Raw genomic sequence first — 19,573 nt, forward strand, 5'->3', positions numbered from 1 at the left:
GGGCATGGAGCATTGTGATTACAGGGGTCTTGGAGCATTGTGCTGACATGGGCATGGAGCATTGTGATGAGAAGGCCATGGCGGATTCTGATGACATGCGTCATGGAGCTTTGTGATGACAAGGGCATGGAGGACTGTGATGACAAGAGCATGTAACATTATGATGAGAAGCGTCATGGACCATTGTGATGACAAGGACGTTGAGAATTGTGATGACAATGGACATGGAGCATTGGGATGACCAGGGCATGGAGCTTTGTGATGGCAAGACCGTGGAGCATTGTGATGCGAAGACCTTGGATAATTGTGATGACGAGTGTCTTGGAGCACTGTAATGACAAGGGGCATGGTGCATTGTGAGGACATGGGTCATGGAGCATTGTGATGACAAGTGTCATGGAGCATTCTGATGACCATCTTGTGGAGTATTGTGATGACAATGGCATGGAGCATTTTGATGAAAGGGGCAAGGAGCATTGTGATGGAAAATCCACAGATAATGGTGAAGACGAGCGTCATGGGGCGTTGTGATGACAAGTGTGATGGAACATTGTGATCACAAGTGTTTGGAGCATTGTGATGCCAGAGGTCATGGAGCATTTTGATTTCATTGTGATGACAATAGCATGAAGTATTATGATGATGGGGATGGAGTAGTGTGACGCCAGGGTGCATAGACGATTGTGATGACAGGGGTCTAGGAGCATCGTGATGACCAGGGCATTGAGCATCGTGATGAGAAGGCCAAGGAGCATTCTGATGACATGCGTCATGGAGCTTTGTGATGACAAGGGCTTGGAGCATTGTAATTGCAGTGTTCTTGGAACACTGAGATGACAAGTGTCATGGAGCCTTGTGATGACAAGGCCGTGGAATATTGTGATGGCAGTGGTCATGGAGCATTGTTATGACAGGGGTAATTGATCATTGTGATACCAAGGGCATAGAGCATTGGTCTGAGAAGATTCATGGATTATTTTGATGAGAGTGGGCATGGAGCATTGTGATGACAAGGGCAAGGAACATTGTGATACATGGGTCATGGAGGAATGTAATGACTATGGCATGGATCATTGTGATGAGAAGGGCATGGAACATTGTGATGACAAGTGGCATGGAGCTTTGTGATGACAAGGGCACGGAGCAATGTGATGAGAGCTTTCATGGAGCATTGTGATGACAGGGGCATGGATCACTGTGATGCCAAAGGTCATGGAGCTTTGTGATAACAAAGGTCATGAAGCATATTGATGTCAGGGCGTGGTACATTGTGATGAGAAGGGCAGGGAGCATTGTGATGACAAGGTCATGTAACATTTTGATGACAAAGGCATGGTGCATCGTGATGACAAGTGTCAAGGAGCACTGTGATGACAGGCGTCACGATTTACTGTGATTACAGGTTTCATGGAGCATTGAGATGACAATGCTCATGGAGAATTTTGCTGACAAGAGTCCCGGATCATTGTTTTGTCAGGGGTCATGGAGCGTTGTGATGACAGTGGTCATGCAGCATTGTGAGGACAGGGGTCATGGAGCATTGTGATGAAAAGAGGCATGGATCATTGTGATGACAAGGTCATGGAATATTGTATCGACAGGTGTCAGGGAGCATTGTGATGACATATGTCAGGGTCCATTGTGATGACAATGGCATGGAGCATTGTGATGACAAGAGCATGGAACATTGTGATGCCAAGGGTCATTGAGAATTTTGATGACAATGTCGTGAAGCACTGTGATGACAAGCGCATAGAGCTTGCTATGACAAGGGTCAGGGAGCATTGCGATGACAAGTGCATGGAGGATTGTGATGACAAGAACATGTAACATTATGATGAGAAGTGTCATGGACCATAGTGATGACAAGAAGGTGGAGAATTGTGATGACAATGGACATGGAGCATTGGGATGACCAGGGCATGGAGCATTGTGACGGCAAGACCGTGGAGCATTGTGATGAGAAGACCATGGATAATTGTGATGACGAGTGTCTTGGAGCACTGTAATGACAAGGGGCATGGAGCATTGTGAGGACAGCTGTTATGGAGCATTGTGATGATAGGGGTCATGGAGCATTGTGATGACAAGTGTCATGGAGCATTCTGATGACCATCTTGTGGAGTATTGTGATGACAATGGCATGGAGCATTGTGATGAAAAGGGCATGTAGCATTGTGATGAAAAAGGCATGGAGCCTTTTCATGACAGGTTTCAAGGAGCATTCTGACGACACGTATCAGTGAGCATTGTGATGACAAGTGTATTGAGCATTGTGATAACAATGGTCATGAAGCATTGTGATGGTAATGGCATGGAGCATTGTGATGCCTAGTGTTATGGAGCATTGTGATCACAAGTGTTTGTAGCATTGTGATGACAGGGGTCATGGAGCACTGTGATTTCAAGGAGCATGCAGCATTGTGATGACAAGTGTATGTGGCAATGTGATCCCAAGGTTCATGGAGGAATGTGTTGACAAGCGCATGGAGCATTGTGATGGCAAGTGTATGGGGCAATGTGAATCCAAGTTTCATGGAGGATTGTGATGACAAGCGCATGGAGCATTGTGATGGCAAGTTCATGTAGGATTTTGCTGACAAAGGCATGGAGAATGCTGATTACAGTGGTCATTGAGCATTGGGATGACAAGAGTATGGAGCATTGGCTTAAAATGTTCATGGAGTATTGTGATGACAGGTTTCATGGAGCATTGTGAGGAACAGGGAAAGGAGCATTCTGATGACAAAATCCTGGAGCATTGTGATGAGCAGACCATGGAGCCTTATGATGACAAGTCTCATAGAGCATTCTGAAGAAAAGGGTCATAGAGCATTGTGATGACAAGGTCATGTAGCATTTTGCTGACAAAGGCATGGAGCATTTTGGGGAAAATATTCATGGTGTAATGTGATGACAAGGGTCATGGAGCATTGTGATGATAAGGGAATGGAACAATGTGATGACAAGTTTCTGGAGCATTGTTATGAGAAGACCATGGAGCCTTGTGAGGACAAATCTCATGGAGCATTCTGATGATAAGGGACATGGAACACTGTGATTACAGGGGTCTTGGAGTATTTTGATGACAAGGGCATGGAGCATTGTGATGAGAAGGCCATGGAGCTTTCTGATGACATGCATCATGGCCTTTGTGATGACAAGGGCATGGAGTATTGTGAGTGCAGTGTTCTTGGAGCCTTGTGATGAAAAGGGCATGGATCATTGTGATGAAAAAGGCATGAAGCCTTTTCATGACAGGCTTCAAGGAGCATACTGACGACAAGTGTCAGGGAGCATTGTGATGACATGAGTATAGAGCATTGTGATGGCAAATTTCATGGAGCATTGTGATGAGAAGACCAAGGATAATTGTGATGATGAGCGTCATTGGGCGTTGTGATGACAAGTGTTATGGAACATTGTGATAAGAAGCGTTTGGAGCATTCTGATGAGAGAGGTCATGGAGCATTTTGATTTCATTGTGATGACAATAACATGAAGCATTATGATGATGGTCATAGTGCATTGTGAATAAAGTGTCCATGGAGTATTGAGATGACAAGGGGCATGGAGCATTGTGATTACAGGGGTTTTGGAGCATTGTGATGACAAGGGCATGGATCATTATGATGACAAGATGAAGGAGAATTGTGAAGGCAGGTGTCAGTGAACATTGTGATGACATATGTCAGGGTCCATTGTGATGACAATTGCATGGAGCATTGTGATGACAAGGACATAGAGCATTGTGATGCCAAGGGCCAATGAGGATTTTGATGACAAGGTCGTGAAGCACTGTGATGACAAGTGCATGGAGCTTGCTATGACAAGGGTCATGGAGCATTGTGATGACAAGTGCATGGAGAATTGTGATGACAAGAGCATGTAACATTATGATGAGAAGTGTCATGGTCCTTTGTGATGACAAGGACGTTGAGAATTGTGATGACAATGGACATGGAGCATTGGGATGACCAGGGCATGGAGCTTTGTAATGGGAAGACCGTGGAGCATTGTGATGCGAAGACCTTGCATAATTGTGATGACGAGTGTCTTGGAGCACTGTAATGACAAGGGGCATCGAGCATTGTGAGGACAGTGTTCATGGAGCATTGTGATGACAAGTGTCATGGAGCATTCTGATGACCATCTTGTGGAGTATTGTGATGACAATGGCATGGAGCATTGTGATGAAAAGGGCATGGAGCATTGTGATGAGAAGTCCACAGATAATGTTGAACACGAGTGTCATGGGGTGTTCTGATGACAAGTGTGATGGAACATTGTGATCATAAGGGTTTGGAACATTTTGATGCCAGAGGTCATGGAGCATTTTGATTTCATTGTGATGACAATAGCATGAAGCATTATGATGATGGGGATGGTGAACTGTGATGCCAGGGAGCATGGAGGATTGTGATTACAGGGGTCTAGGAGCATCGTGATGACAAGTGTATGGAGCATTGTGATGAGAGGGCCAAGGAGCATTCTGATGACATGCGTCATGGAGTTTTGTGATGACAAGGACATGGAGCATTGTAATTGCATGGGTCTTGGGGCATTGAGATGACAAGTGTCATGGAGCCTTGTGATGACAAGGCCGTGGAACATTGTGATGGCCGAAGTCATGGAGCATTGTTATGACATGCGTAATGGAGCATTGTGATAACAAGGGCATAGAGCATTGGTCTGAGAAGATTCATGGATTATTTTGATGAGAGTGGGCATGGAGCATTGTGATGACAAGGGCAAGGAACATTGTGATACATGGGTCATGGAGGAATGTAATGACTATGGCATGGATCATTGTGATGAGAAGGGCATGGAACATTGTGATGACAAGCGGCATGGAGCTTTGTGATGACAAGGGCACGGAGCAATGTGATGAGAGCTTTCATGGAGCATTGTGATGACAGGGGCATGGATCACTGTGATGCCAAAGGTCATGGAGCTTTGTGATAACAAAGGTCATGAAGCATATTGATGTCAGGGCGTGGTACATTGTGATGAGAAGGGCAGGGAGCATTGTGATGACAAGGTCATGTAACATTTTGATGACAAAGGCATGGAGCATCGTGATGACAAGTGTCAAGGAGCACTGTGATGACAGGCGTCACGATTTACTGTGATTACAGGTTTCATGGAGCATTGAGATGACAATGCTCATGGAGAATTTTGCTGACAAGAGTCCCGGATCATTGTTTTGTCAGGGGTCATGGAGCGTTGTGATGACAGTGGTCATGCAGCATTGTGAGGACAGGGGTCATGGAGCATTGTGATGAAAAGAGGCATGGATCATTGTGATGACAAGGTCATGGAATATTGTATCGACAGGTGTCAGGGAGCATTGTGATGACATATGTCAGGGTCCATTGTGATGACAATGGCATGGAGCATTGTGATGACAAGAGCATGGAACATTGTGATGCCAAGGGTCATTGAGAATTTTGATGACAATGTCGTGAAGCACTGTGATGACAAGCGCATAGAGCTTGCTATGACAAGGGTCAGGGAGCATTGCGATGACAAGTGCATGGAGGATTGTTATGACAAGAACATGTAACATTATGATGAGAAGTGTCATGGACCATAGTGATGACAAGAAGGTGGAGAATTGTGATGACAATGGACATGGAGCATTGGGATGACCAGGGCATGGAGCATTGTGACGGCAAGACCGTGGAGCATTGTGATGAGAAGACCATGGATAATTGTGATGACGAGTGTCTTGGAGCACTATAATGACAAGGGGCATGGAGCATTGTGAGGACAGCTGTTATGGAGCATTGTGATGATAGGGGTCATGGAGCATTGTGATGACAAGTGTCATGGAGCATTCTGATGACCATCTTGTGAAGTATTGTGATGACAATGGCATGGAGCATTGTGATGAAAAGGGCATGTAGCATTGTGATGAAAAAGGCATGGAGCCTTTTCATGACAGGTTTCAAGGAGCATTCTGACGACACGTATCAGTGAGCATTGTGATGACAAGTGTATTGAGCATTGTGATAACAATGGTCATGAAGCATTGTGATGGCAATGGCATGGAGCATTGTGATGCCTAGTGTTATGGAGCATTGTGATCACAAGTGTTTGTAGCATTGTGATGATAGGGGTCATGGAGCACTGTGATTTCAAGGAGCATGCAGCATTGTGATGACAAGTGTATGTGGCAATGTGATCCCAAGGTTCATGGAGGAATGTGTTGACAAGTGCATGGAGCATTGTGATGGCAAGTTCATGTAGGATTTTGATACAAAGGTATGGAGCATGGTGATTACAGTGGTCATTGAGCATTGTGATGACAAGGGTATGGAGCATTGGGCTTAAAATATTCAAGGAGTATTGTGATGACAGGTTTCATGGAGCATTGTGATGAAAAGGGAAAGGAGCATTGTGATGACAAGATCCTGGAGCATTGTGATGAGTAGACCATGGAGCCTTGTGATGACAAGTCTCATGGAGCATTCTGATGAAACAGGGCATGGAGCATTGTGATGACAAGGTCATGTAGCATTTTGCTGACAAAGGCATGGAGCATTGTGGGGAAAATATTCATGGAGTAATGTGATGACAGGTGTCATGGAGCATTTTGATGATAAGGGAATGGAGCACTGTGAAGACAAGGTTCTGGAGCATTGTTATGAGAAGACCATGGAGCCTTGTGATGACAAATCTCCTGGGGCATTCTGACGATAAGGGGCATGGAACACTGTGATTACAGGGGTCTTGGTGTATTGTGATGACAAGGGCATGGAGCATTGTGATGAGAAGGCCATGGAGCTTTCTGATGACATGCATCATGGCCTTTGTGATGACAAGGGCATGGAGCATTGTGAGTGCAGTGTTCTTGGAGCCTTGTGATTAAAAAGGCATGGATCATTGGGATGAAAAAGGCATGGAGCCTTGTCATGACAGGCTTCAAGGAGCATACTGACGACAAGTGTCAGGGAGCATTTTGATGACAAGTGTAATGAGCATTGTGATGACAATGGTCATGGTGCATTGTGATGAGAAGACCATCGATAATTGTGATGATGAGCGTCATTGAGCGTTGTGATGACAAGTGTTATGGAACATTGTGATCACAGGCATTTGGAGCATTCTGATGAGAGAGGTCATGGAGCATTTTGATTTCATTGTGATGACAATAGCATGAAGCATTATGATGATGGGGATGTTGCACTGTGATGCCAGGGGGCATGGAGGATTTTGATTACAGGGGTCTAGGAGCATAGTGATGACAAAGGCATAGAGCATTGTGATGAGAGGGCCAAGGAGCATTCTGATGACATGCGTAATGGAGCTTTGTGATGACAAGGGCATGGAGCATTGTGATGGCAAGACCGTGGAGCATTGTGATGCGAAGACCTTGGATAATTGTGATTATGAGTGTCATGGAGCACTGTAGTAACAAGGGGCATGGAGCATTGTGAGGACAGGTGTCACGGAGTATTGTGATAACAGTGGTCATGGAGCATTGTGATGACAAGTGTCATGGAGCATTCTGATGACCATCTTGTGTAGTATTGTGATGACAATGGCATGGAGCATTGTGATGAAAAGGGCATGGAGCACTGTGATGAGAAGTCCACAGATAATGTTGAACACGAGTGTCATGGAGCGTTCTGATGACAAGCGTGATGGAACATTGTGATCACAAGGGTTTGGAACATTTTGATGCCAGAGGTCATGGAGCATTTTGATTTCATTGTGAGGACAATAGCATGAAGCATTATGATGATGGGGATGGTGAACTGTCATGCCAGGGAGCATGGAGGATTGCGATTACAGGGGTCTAGGAGCATCGTGATGAGAAGTGTATGGAGCATTGTGATGACAAGGCCGTGGAACATTGTGATGGCCGAAGTCATGGAGCATTGTTATGACATGCGTAATGGAGCATTGTGATGACAAGGGCATAGAGCATTGGTCTGAGAAGATTCATGGGTTATTGTGATGAGAGTGGGCATGGAGCATTGTGATGACAAGGGCAAGAACCATTGTTATACATGGGACATGGAGGAATGTAATGACTATGGCATGGAGCATTGTGATGAGAAGGGCATGGGACATTGTGATGACAAGCGTCATGGAGCTTTGTGATGACAAGGGTACGGAGCAATGCGATGAGAGTTTTCATGGAGCATTGTGATGAAAGTGGCATAGATCACTGTGATGCCAAAGGTCATGGAGCTTTGTGATGACAAAGGTCAGGAAGCATATTGATGTCAGGGCGTGGTACATTGTGATGAGAAAAGCAGGGAGCATTGTGATGACAAGGTCATGTAACATTTGGATGACAAAGGCATGGAGCATCGTGATGACAAGTGTCAAGGAGCACTGTGATGACAGGTGTAACGATTCACTGTGATTACAGGTTTCATGGAGCATTGGGATGACAATGGTCATGGAGAATTTTGCTGACAAGAGTCCCGGATCTTTGTTTTGTCAGGGGTCATGGAGCGTTGTGATGACAGTGGTCATGCAGCATTGTGAGGACAGGGCTCATGGAGCATTGTGATGAAAAGAGGCATGGATCATTGTGATGACAAGGTCATGGAATATTGTATAGACAGGTGTCAGGGAGCATTGTGATGACATATATCAGGGTCCATTGTGATGACAATGGCATGGAGCATTGTGATGACAAGGTCATGTAGCATTTTGCTGACAAAGGAATGGAACACTGTGGGGAAAATATTCATGGAGTAATGTGATGACAGGTGCCATGGGGCATTGTGATGATAAGGGAAGGGAGCACTGTGATGACAAGGTTCTGGAGCATTGTTATGAGAAGACCATGGAGCCTTGTGATGACAAATCTCCTGGAGCATTCTGATGATAAGGGACATGCAACACTGTGATTAGAGGGGTCTTGGAGTATTGTGATGACAAGGGCATGGAGCATTGTGATGAGAAGGCCATGGAGCTTTCTGATGACATGCATCATGGCCTTTGTGATGACAAGGGCATGGAGCATTGTGAGTGCAGTGTTCTTGGAGCCTTGTGATGAAAAAGGCATGGATAATTGGGATGAAAAGGGCATGGAGCATTTTCATGCCAGGCTTCAAGGAGCATACTGACGACAAGTGTCAGGGAGCATTTTGATGACAAGTGTATTGAGCATTGTGATGACAAAGGTCATGGAGCATTGGGATGAGAAGACCATGGATAATTGTGATGACGAGCATCATTGAGCATTGTGATGACAAGTGTAATGGAACATTGTGATCACAAGCATTTGCAGCATTCTGATGAGAGAGGTCATGGAGCATTTAGATTTCATTGTGATGATAATAGCATGAAGCATTATGATGATGGGGATGTTGCACTGTAATGCCAGGGGGCATGGAAGATTTTGATTACAGGGGTCTAGGAGCATAGTGATGACAAGGGCATGGAGCATTGAGATGAGAGGGCCAAGGAGCATTCTGATGACATGAGTCATGGAGCTTTGTGATGACAAGGGAATGGAGCATTGTGATGGCAAGACCATGGAGCATTGTGATGCGAAGACCTTGGATAATTGTGATGATGAGTGTCATGGAGCACTGTAATGACAAGGGGCATGGAGCATTGTGAGGACAGGTGTCATGGAGCATTGTGATAACAGGGGTCATAGAGCATTGTGATGACAAGTGTCATGGAGCATTCTGATGACCATCTTGTGGACTATTGTGATGACAATGGCATGGAGCACTGTGATGAACAAGGCATGGAGCATTGTGATGAAAAGTCTACAGATAATGGTGAAGACGAGTATCATGGGGCGTTGTGATGACAAGTGGGATGGAACATTGTGATCACAAGGTTTTGGAGCATTGTGATGCCAGAGGTCATGGAGCATTTTGATTTCATTGTGATGACAATAGCATGAAGCATTATGATGATGGGGATGGTGCACTGTGATGCCAGGGGGCATGGAGGATTGTGATTACAGGGGTATAGGAGCATCGTGATAAAAGAGGTCATGGAGCATTTTGGTTTCCTTGTGATGATAATAACATGAAGCATTTTGATGATGGTCATGGTGCATTGTGATGAAAGGGTCCATGGAGCATTGAGATGAAAAGGGGCATGGAGCATTGTGATTACAGGGGTCTTGGAGCATTGTGCTGACATGGGCATGGAGCATTGTGATGAGAAGGCCATGGCGGATTCTGATGACATGCGTCATGGAGCTTTGTGATGACAAGGGCATGGAGGACTGTGATGACAAGAGCATGTAACATTATGATGAGAAGCGTCATGGACCATTGTGATGACAAGGACGTTGAGAATTGTGATGACAATGGACATGGAGCATTGGGATGACCAGGGCATGGAGCTTTGTGATGGCAAGACCGTGGAGCATTGTGATGCGAAGACCTTGGATAATTGTGATGACGAGTGTCTTGGAGCACTGTAATGACAAGGGGCATGGAGCATTGTGAGGACATGGGTCATGGAGCATTGTGATGACAAGTGTCATGGAGCATTCTGATGACCATCTTGTGGAGTATTGTGATGACAATGGCATGGAGCATTTTGATGAAAGGGGCAAGGAGCATTGTGATGAAAAGTCCACAGATAATGGTGAAGATGAGCGTCATGGGGCGTTGTGATGACAAGTGTGATGGAACATTGTGATCACAAGGGTTTGGAGCATTGTGATGCCAGAGGTCATGGAGCATTTTGATTTCATTGTGATGACAATAGCATGAAGTATTATGATGATGGGGATGGAGTAGTGTGACGCCAGGGTGCATAGACGATTGTGATGACAGGGGTCTAGGAGCATCGTGATGACCAGGGCATTGAGCATCGTGATGAGAAGGCCAAGGAGCATTCTGATGACATGCGTCATGGAGCTTTGTGATGACAAGGGCTTGGAGCATTGTAATTGCAGTGTTCTTGGAACACTGAGATGACAAGTGTCATGGAGCCTTGTGATGACAAGGCCGTGGAATATTGTGATGGCAGTGGTCATGGAGCATTGTTATGACAGGGGTAATTGATCATTGTGATACCAAGGGCATAGAGCATTGGTCTGAGAAGATTCATGGATTATTTTGATGAGAGTGGGCATGGAGCATTGTGATGACAAGGGCAAGGAACATTGTGATACATGGGTCATGGAGGAATGTAATGACTATGGCATGGATCATTGTGATGAGAAGGGCATGGAACATTGTGATGACAAGTGGCATGGAGCTTTGTGATGACAAGGGCACGGAGCAATGTGATGAGAGCTTTCATGGAGCATTGTGATGACAGGGGCATGGATCACTGTGATGCCAAAGGTCATGGAGCTTTGTGATAACAAAGGTCATGAAGCATATTGATGTCAGGGCGTGGTACATTGTGATGAGAAGTGCAGGGAGCATTGTGATGACAAGGTCATGTAACATTTTGATGACAAAGGCATGGAGCATCGTGATGACAAGTGTCAAGGAGCACTGTGATGACAGGCGTCACGATTTACTGTGATTACAGGTTTCATGGAGCATTGAGATGACAATGCTCATGGAGAATTTTGCTGACAAGAGTCCCGGATCATTGTTTTGTCAGGGGTCATGGAGTATTGTGATGACAGTGGTCATGCAGCATTGTGAGGACAGGGGTCATGGAGCATTGTGATGAAAAGAGGCATGGATCATTGTGATGACAAGGTCATGGAATATTGTATCGACAGGTGTCAGGGAGCATTGTGATGACATATGTCAGGGTCCATTGTGATGACAATGGCATGGAGCATTGTGATGACAAGAGCATGGAACATTGTGATGCCAAGGGTCATTGAGAATTTTGATGACAATGTCGTGAAGCACTGTGATGACAAGCGCATAGAGCTTGCTATGACAAGGGTCATGGAGCATTGCGATGACAAGTGCATGGAGGATTGTGATGACAAGAACAATTAACATTATGATGAGAAGTGTCATGGACCATAGTGATGACAAGAAGTTGGAGAATTGTGATGACAATGGACATGGAGCATTGGGATGACCAGGGCATGGATAATTGTGACGGCAAGACCGTGGAGCATTGTGATGAGAAGACCATGGATAATTGTGATGACGAGTGTCTTGGAGCACTGTAATGACAAGGGGCATGGAGCATTGTGAGGACAGCTGTTATGGAGCATTGTGATGATAGGCGTCATGGAGCATTGTGATGACAAGTGTCATGGAGCATTCTGATGACCATCTTGTGGAGTATTGTGATGACAATGGCATGGAGCATTGTGATGAAAAGGGCATGTAGCATTGTGATGAAAAAGGCATGGAGCCTTTTCATGACAGGTTTCAAGGAGCATTCTGACGACACGTATCAGTGAGCATTGTGATGACAAGTGTATTGAGCATTGTGATAACAATGGTCATGAAGCATTGTGATGGTAATGGCATGGAGCATTGTGATGCCTAGTGTTATGGAGCATTGTAATCACAAGTGTTTGTAGCATTGTGATGACAGGGGTCATGGAGCACTGTGATTTCAAGGAGCATGCAGCATTGTGATGACAAGTGTATGTGCAATGTGATCCCAAGGTTCATGGAGGAATGTGTTGACAAGCGCATGGAGCATTGTGATGGCAAGTGTATGGGGCAATGTGAATCCAAGTTTCATGGAGGATTGTGATGACAAGCGCATGGAGCATTGTGATGGCAAGTTCATGTAGGATTTTGCTGACAAAGGCATGGAGAATGCTGATTACAGTGGTCATTGAGCATTGGGATGACAAGAGTATGGAGCATTGGCTTAAAATGTTCATGGAGTATTGTGATGACAGGTTTCATGGAGCATTGTGAGGAACAGGGAAAGGAGCATTCTGATGACAAAATCCTGGAGCATTGTGATGAGCAGACCATGGAGCCTTATGATGACAAGTCTCATAGAGCATTCTGAAGAAAAGGGTCATAGAGCATTGTGATGACAAGGTCATGTAGCATTTTGCTGACAAAGGCATGGAGCATTTTGGGGAAAATATTCATGGTGTAATGTGATGACAAGGGTCATGGAGCATTGTGATGATAAGGGAATGGAACAATGTGATGACAAGTTTCTGGAGCATTGTTACGAGAAGACCATGGAGCCTTGTGAGGACAAATCTCATGGAGCATTCTGATGATAAGGGACATGGAACACTGTGATTACAGGGGTCTTGGAGTATTTTGATGACAAGGGCATGGAGCATTGTGATGAGAAGGCCATGGAGCTTTCTGATGACATGCATCATGGCCTTTGTGATGACAAGGGCATGGAGTATTGTGAGTGCAGTGTTCTTGGAGCCTTGTGATGAAAAGGGCATGGATCATTGTGATGAAAAAGGCATGAAGCCTTGTCATGACAGGCTTCAAGGAGCATACTGACGACAAGTGTCAGGGAGCATTGTGATGACATGAGTATAGAGCATTGTGATGGCAAATTTCATGGAGCATTGTGATGAGAAGACCAAGGATAATTGTGATGATGAGCGTCATTGGGCGTTGTGATGACAAGTGTTATGGAACATTGTGATAAGAAGCGTTTGGAGCATTCTGATGAGAGAGGTCATGGAGCATTTTGATTTCATTGTGATGACAATAACATGAAGCATTATGATGATGGTCATAGTGCATTGTGAATAAAGTGTCCATGGAGTATTGAGATGACAAGGGGCATGGAGCATTGTGATTACAGGGGTTTTGGAGCATTGTGATGACAAGGGCATGGATCATTATGATGACAAGATGAAGGAGTATTGTGAAGGCAGGTGTCAGTGAACATTGTGATGACATATGTCAGGGTCCATTGTGATGATAATGGCATGGAGCATTGTGATGACAAGGACATAGAGCATTGTGATGCCAAGGGCCATTGAGAATTTTGATGCCAAGGTCGTGAAGCACTGTGATGACAAGTGCATGGAGCTTGCTATGACAAGGGTCATGGAGCACTGTGATGACAAGTGCATGGAGAATTGTGATGACAAGAGCATGTAACATTATGATGAGAAGTGTCATGGTCCTTTGTGATGACAAGGACGTTGAGAATTGTGATGACAATGGACATGGAGCATTGGGATGACCAGGGCATGGAGCTTTGTAATGTCAAGACCGTGGAGCATTGTGATGCGAAGACCTTGCATAATTGTGATGACGAGTGTCTTGGAGCAATGTAATGACAAGGGGCATCGAGCATTGTGAGGACAGTGTTCATGGAGCATTGTGATGACAAGTGTCATGGAGCATTCTGATGACCATCTTGTGGAGTATTGTGATGACAATGACATGGAGCATTGTGATGTAAAGGGCATGGAGCATTGTGATGAGAAGTCCACAGATAATGTTGAACACGAGTGTCATGGGGTGTTCTGATGACAAGTGTGATGGAACATTGTGATCATAAGGGTTTGGAACATTTTGATGCCAGAGGTCATGGAGCATTTTGATTTCATTGTGATGACAATAGCATGAAGCATTATGATGATGGGGATGGTGAACTGTGATGCCAGGGAGCATGGAGGATTGTGATTACAGGGGTCTAGGAGCATCGTGATGACAAGTGTATGGAGCATTGTGATGAGAGGGCCAAGGAGCATTCTGATGACATGCGTCATGGAGTTTTGTGATGACAAGGACATGGAGCATTGTAATTGCATGGGTCTTGGGGCATTGAGATGACAAGTGTCATGGAGCCTTGTGATGACAAGGCCGTGGAACATTGTGATGGCCGAAGTCATGGAGCATTGTTATGACATGCGTAATGGAGCATTGTGATAACAAGGGCATAGAGCATTGGTCTGAGAAGATTCATGGATTATTTTGATGAGAGTGGGCATGGAGCATTGTGATGACAAGGGCAAGGAACATTGTGATACATGGGTCATGGAGGAATGTAATGACTATGGCATGGATCATTGTGATGAGAAGGGCATGGAACATTGTGATGACAAGCGGCATGGAGCTTTGTGATGACAAGGGCACGGAGCAATGTGATGAGAGCTTTCATGGAGCATTGTGATGACAGGGGCATGGATCACTGTGATGCCAAAGGTCATGGAGCTTTGTGATAACAAAGGTCATGAAGCATATTGATGTCAGGGCGTGGTACATTGTGATGAGAAGGGCAGGGAGCATTGTGATGACAAGGTCATGTAACATTTTGATGACAAAGGCATGGAGCATCGTGATGACAAGTGTCAAGGAGCACTGTGATGACAGGCGTCACGATTTACTGTGATTACAGGTTTCATGGAGCATTGAGATGACAATGCTCATGGAGAATTTTGCTGACAAGAGTCCCGGATCATTGTTTTGTCAGGGGTCATGGAGCGTTGTGATGACAGTGGTCATGCAGCATTGTGAGGACAGGGGTCATGGAGCATTGTGATGAAAAGAGGCATGGATCATTGTGATGACAAGGTCATGGAATATTGTATCGACAGGTGTCAGGGAGCATTGTGATGACATATGTCAGGGTCCATTGTGATGACAATGGCATGGAGCATTGTGATGACAAGAGCATGGAACATTGTGATGCCAAGGGTCATTGAGAATTTTGATGACAATGTCGTGAAGCACTGTGATGACAAGCGCATAGAGCTTGCTATGACAAGGGTCAGGGAGCATTGCGATGACAAGTGCATGGAGGATTGTGATGACAAGAACATGTAACATTATGATGAGAAGTGTCATGGACCATAGTGATGACAAGAAGGTGGAGAATTGTGATGACAATGGACATGGAGCATTGGGATGACCAGGGCATGGAGCATTGTGACGGCAAGACCGTGGAGCATTGTGATGAGAAGACCATGGATAATTGTGATGACGAGTGTCTTGGAGCACTGTAATGACAAGGGGCATGGAGCATTGTGAGGACAGCTGTTATGGAGCATTGTGATGATAGGGGTCATGGAGCATTGTGATGACAAGTGTCATGGAGCATTCTGATGACCATCTTGTGAAGTATTGTGATGACAATGGCATGGAGCATTGTGATGAAAAGGGCATGTAGCATTGTGATGAAAAAGGCATGGAGCCTTTTCATGACAGGTTTCAAGGAGCATTCTGACGACACGTATCAGTGAGCATTGTGATGACAAGTGTATTAAGCATTGTGATAACAATGGTCATGAAGCATTGTGATGGCAATGGCATGGAGCATTGTGATGCCTAGTGTTATGGAGCATTGTGATCACAAGTGTTTGTAGCATTGTGATGACAGGGGTCATGGAGCACTGTGATTTCAAGGAGCATGCAGCATTGTGATGACAAGTGTATGTGGCAATGTGATCCCAAGGTTCATGGAGGAATGTGTTGACAAGTGCATGGAGCATTGTGATGGCAAGTTCATGTAGGATTTTGCTACAAAGGTATGGAGCATGGTGATTACAGTGGTCATTGAGCATTGGGATGACAAGGGTATGGAGCATTGGGCTTAAAATGTTCAAGGAGTATTGTGATGACAGGTTTCATGGAGCATTGTGATGAAAAGGGAAAGGAGCATTGTGATGACAAGATCCTGGAGCATTGTGATGAGTAGACCATGGAGCCTTGTGATGACAAGTCTCATGGAGCATTCTGATGAAACAGGGCATGGAGCATTGTGATGACAAGGTCATGTAGCATTTTGCTGACAAAGGCATGGAGCATTGTGGGGAAAATATTCATGGAGTAATGTGATGACAGGTGTCATGGAGCATTTTGATGATAAGGGAATGGAGCACTGTGAAGACAAGGTTCTGGAGCATTGTTATGAGAAGACCATGGAGCCTTGTGATGACAAATCTCCTGGGGCATTCTGACGATAAGGGGCATGGAACACTGTGATTACAAGGTTCTTGGAGTATTGTGATGACAAGGGCATGGAGCATTGTGATGAGAAGGCCATGGAGCTTTCTGATGACATGCATCATGACCTTTGTGATGACAAGGGCATGGAGCATTGTGAGTGCAGTGTTCTTGGAGCCTTGTGATTAAAAAGGCATGGATCATTGGGATGAAAAAGGCATGGAGCCTTGTCATGACAGGCTTCAAGGAGCATACTGACGACAAGTGTCAGGGAGCATTTTGATGACAAGTGTAATGAGCATTGTGATGACAATGGTCATGGTGCATTGTGATGAGAAGACCATCGATAATTGTGATGATGAGCGTCATTGAGCGTTGTGATGACAAGTGTTATGGAACATTGTGATCACAGGCATTTGGAGCATTCTGATGAGAGAGGTCATGGAGCATTTTGATTTCATTGTGATGACAATAGCATGAAGCATTATGATGATGGGGATGTTGCACTGTGATGCCAGGGGGCATGGAGGATTTTGATTACAGGGGTCTAGGAGCATAGTGATGACAAAGGCATAGAGCATTGTGATGAGAGGGCCAAGGAGCATTCTGATGACATGCGTAATGGAGCTTTGTGATGACAAGGGCATGGAGCATTGTGATGGCAAGACCGTGGAGCATTGTGATGCGAAGACCTTGGATAATTGTGATTATGAGTGTCATGGAGCACTGTAGTAACAAGGGGCATGGAGCATTGTGAGGACAGGTGTCACGGAGTATTGTGATAACAGTGGTCATGGAGCATTGTGATGACAAGTGTCATGGAGCATTCTGATGACCATCTTGTGTAGTATTGTGATGACAATGGCATGGAGCATTGTGATGAAAAGGGCATGGAGCACTGTGATGAGAAGTCCACAGATAATGTTGAACACGAGTGTCATGGAGCGTTCTGATGACAAGCGTGATGGAACATTGTGATCACAAGGGTTTGGAACATTTTGATGCCAGAGGTCATGGAGCATTTTGATTTCATTGTGAGGACAATAGCATGAAGCATTATGATGATGGGGATGGTGAACTGTCATGCCAGGGAGCATGGAGGATTGCGATTACAGGGGTCTAGGAGCATCGTGATGAGAAGTGTATGGAGCATTGTGATGACAAGGCCGTGGAACATTGTGATGGCCGAAGTCATGGAGCATTGTTATGACATGCGTAATGGAGCATTGTGATGACAAGGGCATAGAGCATTGGTCTGAGAAGATTCATGGGTTATTGTGATGAGAGTGGGCATGGAGCATTGTGATGACAAGGGCAAGAACCATTGTTATACATGGGACATGGAGGAATGTAATGACTATGGCATGGAGCATTGTGATGAGAAGGGCATGGAACATTGTGATGACAAGCGTCATGGAGCTTTGTGATGACAAGGGTACGGAGCAATGCGATGAGAGTTTTCATGGAGCATTGTGATGAAAGTGGCATAGATCACTGTGATGCCAAAGGTCATGGAGCTTTGTGATGACAAAGGTCAGGAAGCATATTGATGTCAGGGCGTGGTACATTGTGATGAGAAAAGCAGGGAGCATTGTGATGACAAGGTCATGTAACATTTGGATGACAAAGGCATGGAGCATCGTGATGACAAGTGTCAAGGAGCACTGTGATGACAGGTGTAACGATTCACTGTGATTACAGGTTTCATGGAGCATTGGGATGACAATGGTCATGGAGAATTTTGCTGACAAGAGTCCCGGATCATTGTTTTGTCAGGGGTCATGGAGCGTTGTGATGACAGTGGTCATGCAGCATTGTGAGGACAGGGCTCATGGAGCATTGTGATGAAAAGAGGCATGGATCATTGTGATGACAAGGTCATGGAATATTGTATAGACAGGTGTCAGGGAGCATTGTGATGACATATATCAGGGTCCATTGTGATGACAATGGCATGGAGCATTGTGATGACAAGGTCATGTAGCATTTTGCTGACAAAGGAATGGAGCACTGTGGGGAAAATATTCATGGAGTAATGTGATGACAGGTGCCATGGGGCATTGTGATGATAAGGGAAGGGAGCACTGTGATGACAAGGTTCTGGAGCATTGTTATGAGAAGACCATGGAGCCTTGTGATGACAAATCTCCTGGAGCATTCTGATGATAAGGGACATGCAACACTGTGATTAGAGGGGTCTTGGAGTATTGTGATGACAAGGGCATGGAGCACTGTGATGAGAAGGCCATGGAGCTTTCTGATGACATGCATCATGGCCTTTGTGATGACAAGGGCATGGAGCATTGTGAGTGCAGTGTTCTTGGAGCCTTGTGATGAAAAAGGCATGGATAATTGGGATGAAAAGGGCATGGAGCATTTTCATGCCAGGCTTCAAGGAGCATACTGACGACAAGTGTCAGGGAGCATTTTGATGACAAGTGTATTGAGCATTGTGATGACAAAGGTCATGGAGCATTGGGATGAGAAGACCATGGATAAATGTGATGACGAGCATCATTGAGCATTGTGATGACAAGTGTAATGGAACATTGTGATCACAAGCATTTGCAGCATTCTGATGAGAGAGGTCATGGAGCATTTTGATTTCATTGTGATGATAATAGCATGAAGCATTATGATGATGGGGATGTTGCACTGTAATGCCAGGGGGCATGGAAGATTTTGATTACAGGGGTCTAGGAGCATAGTGATGACAAGGGCATGGAGCATTGAGATGAGAGGGCCAAGGAGCATTCTGATGACATGAGTCATGGAGCTTTGTGATGACAAGGGAATGGAGCATTGTG

The sequence above is a fragment of the Mesoplodon densirostris genome (genome assembly GCF_025265405.1).
Source record: "Mesoplodon densirostris isolate mMesDen1 chromosome Y unlocalized genomic scaffold, mMesDen1 primary haplotype SUPER_Y_unloc_1, whole genome shotgun sequence".
Taxonomy (NCBI): domain Eukaryota; kingdom Metazoa; phylum Chordata; class Mammalia; order Artiodactyla; family Ziphiidae; genus Mesoplodon; species Mesoplodon densirostris.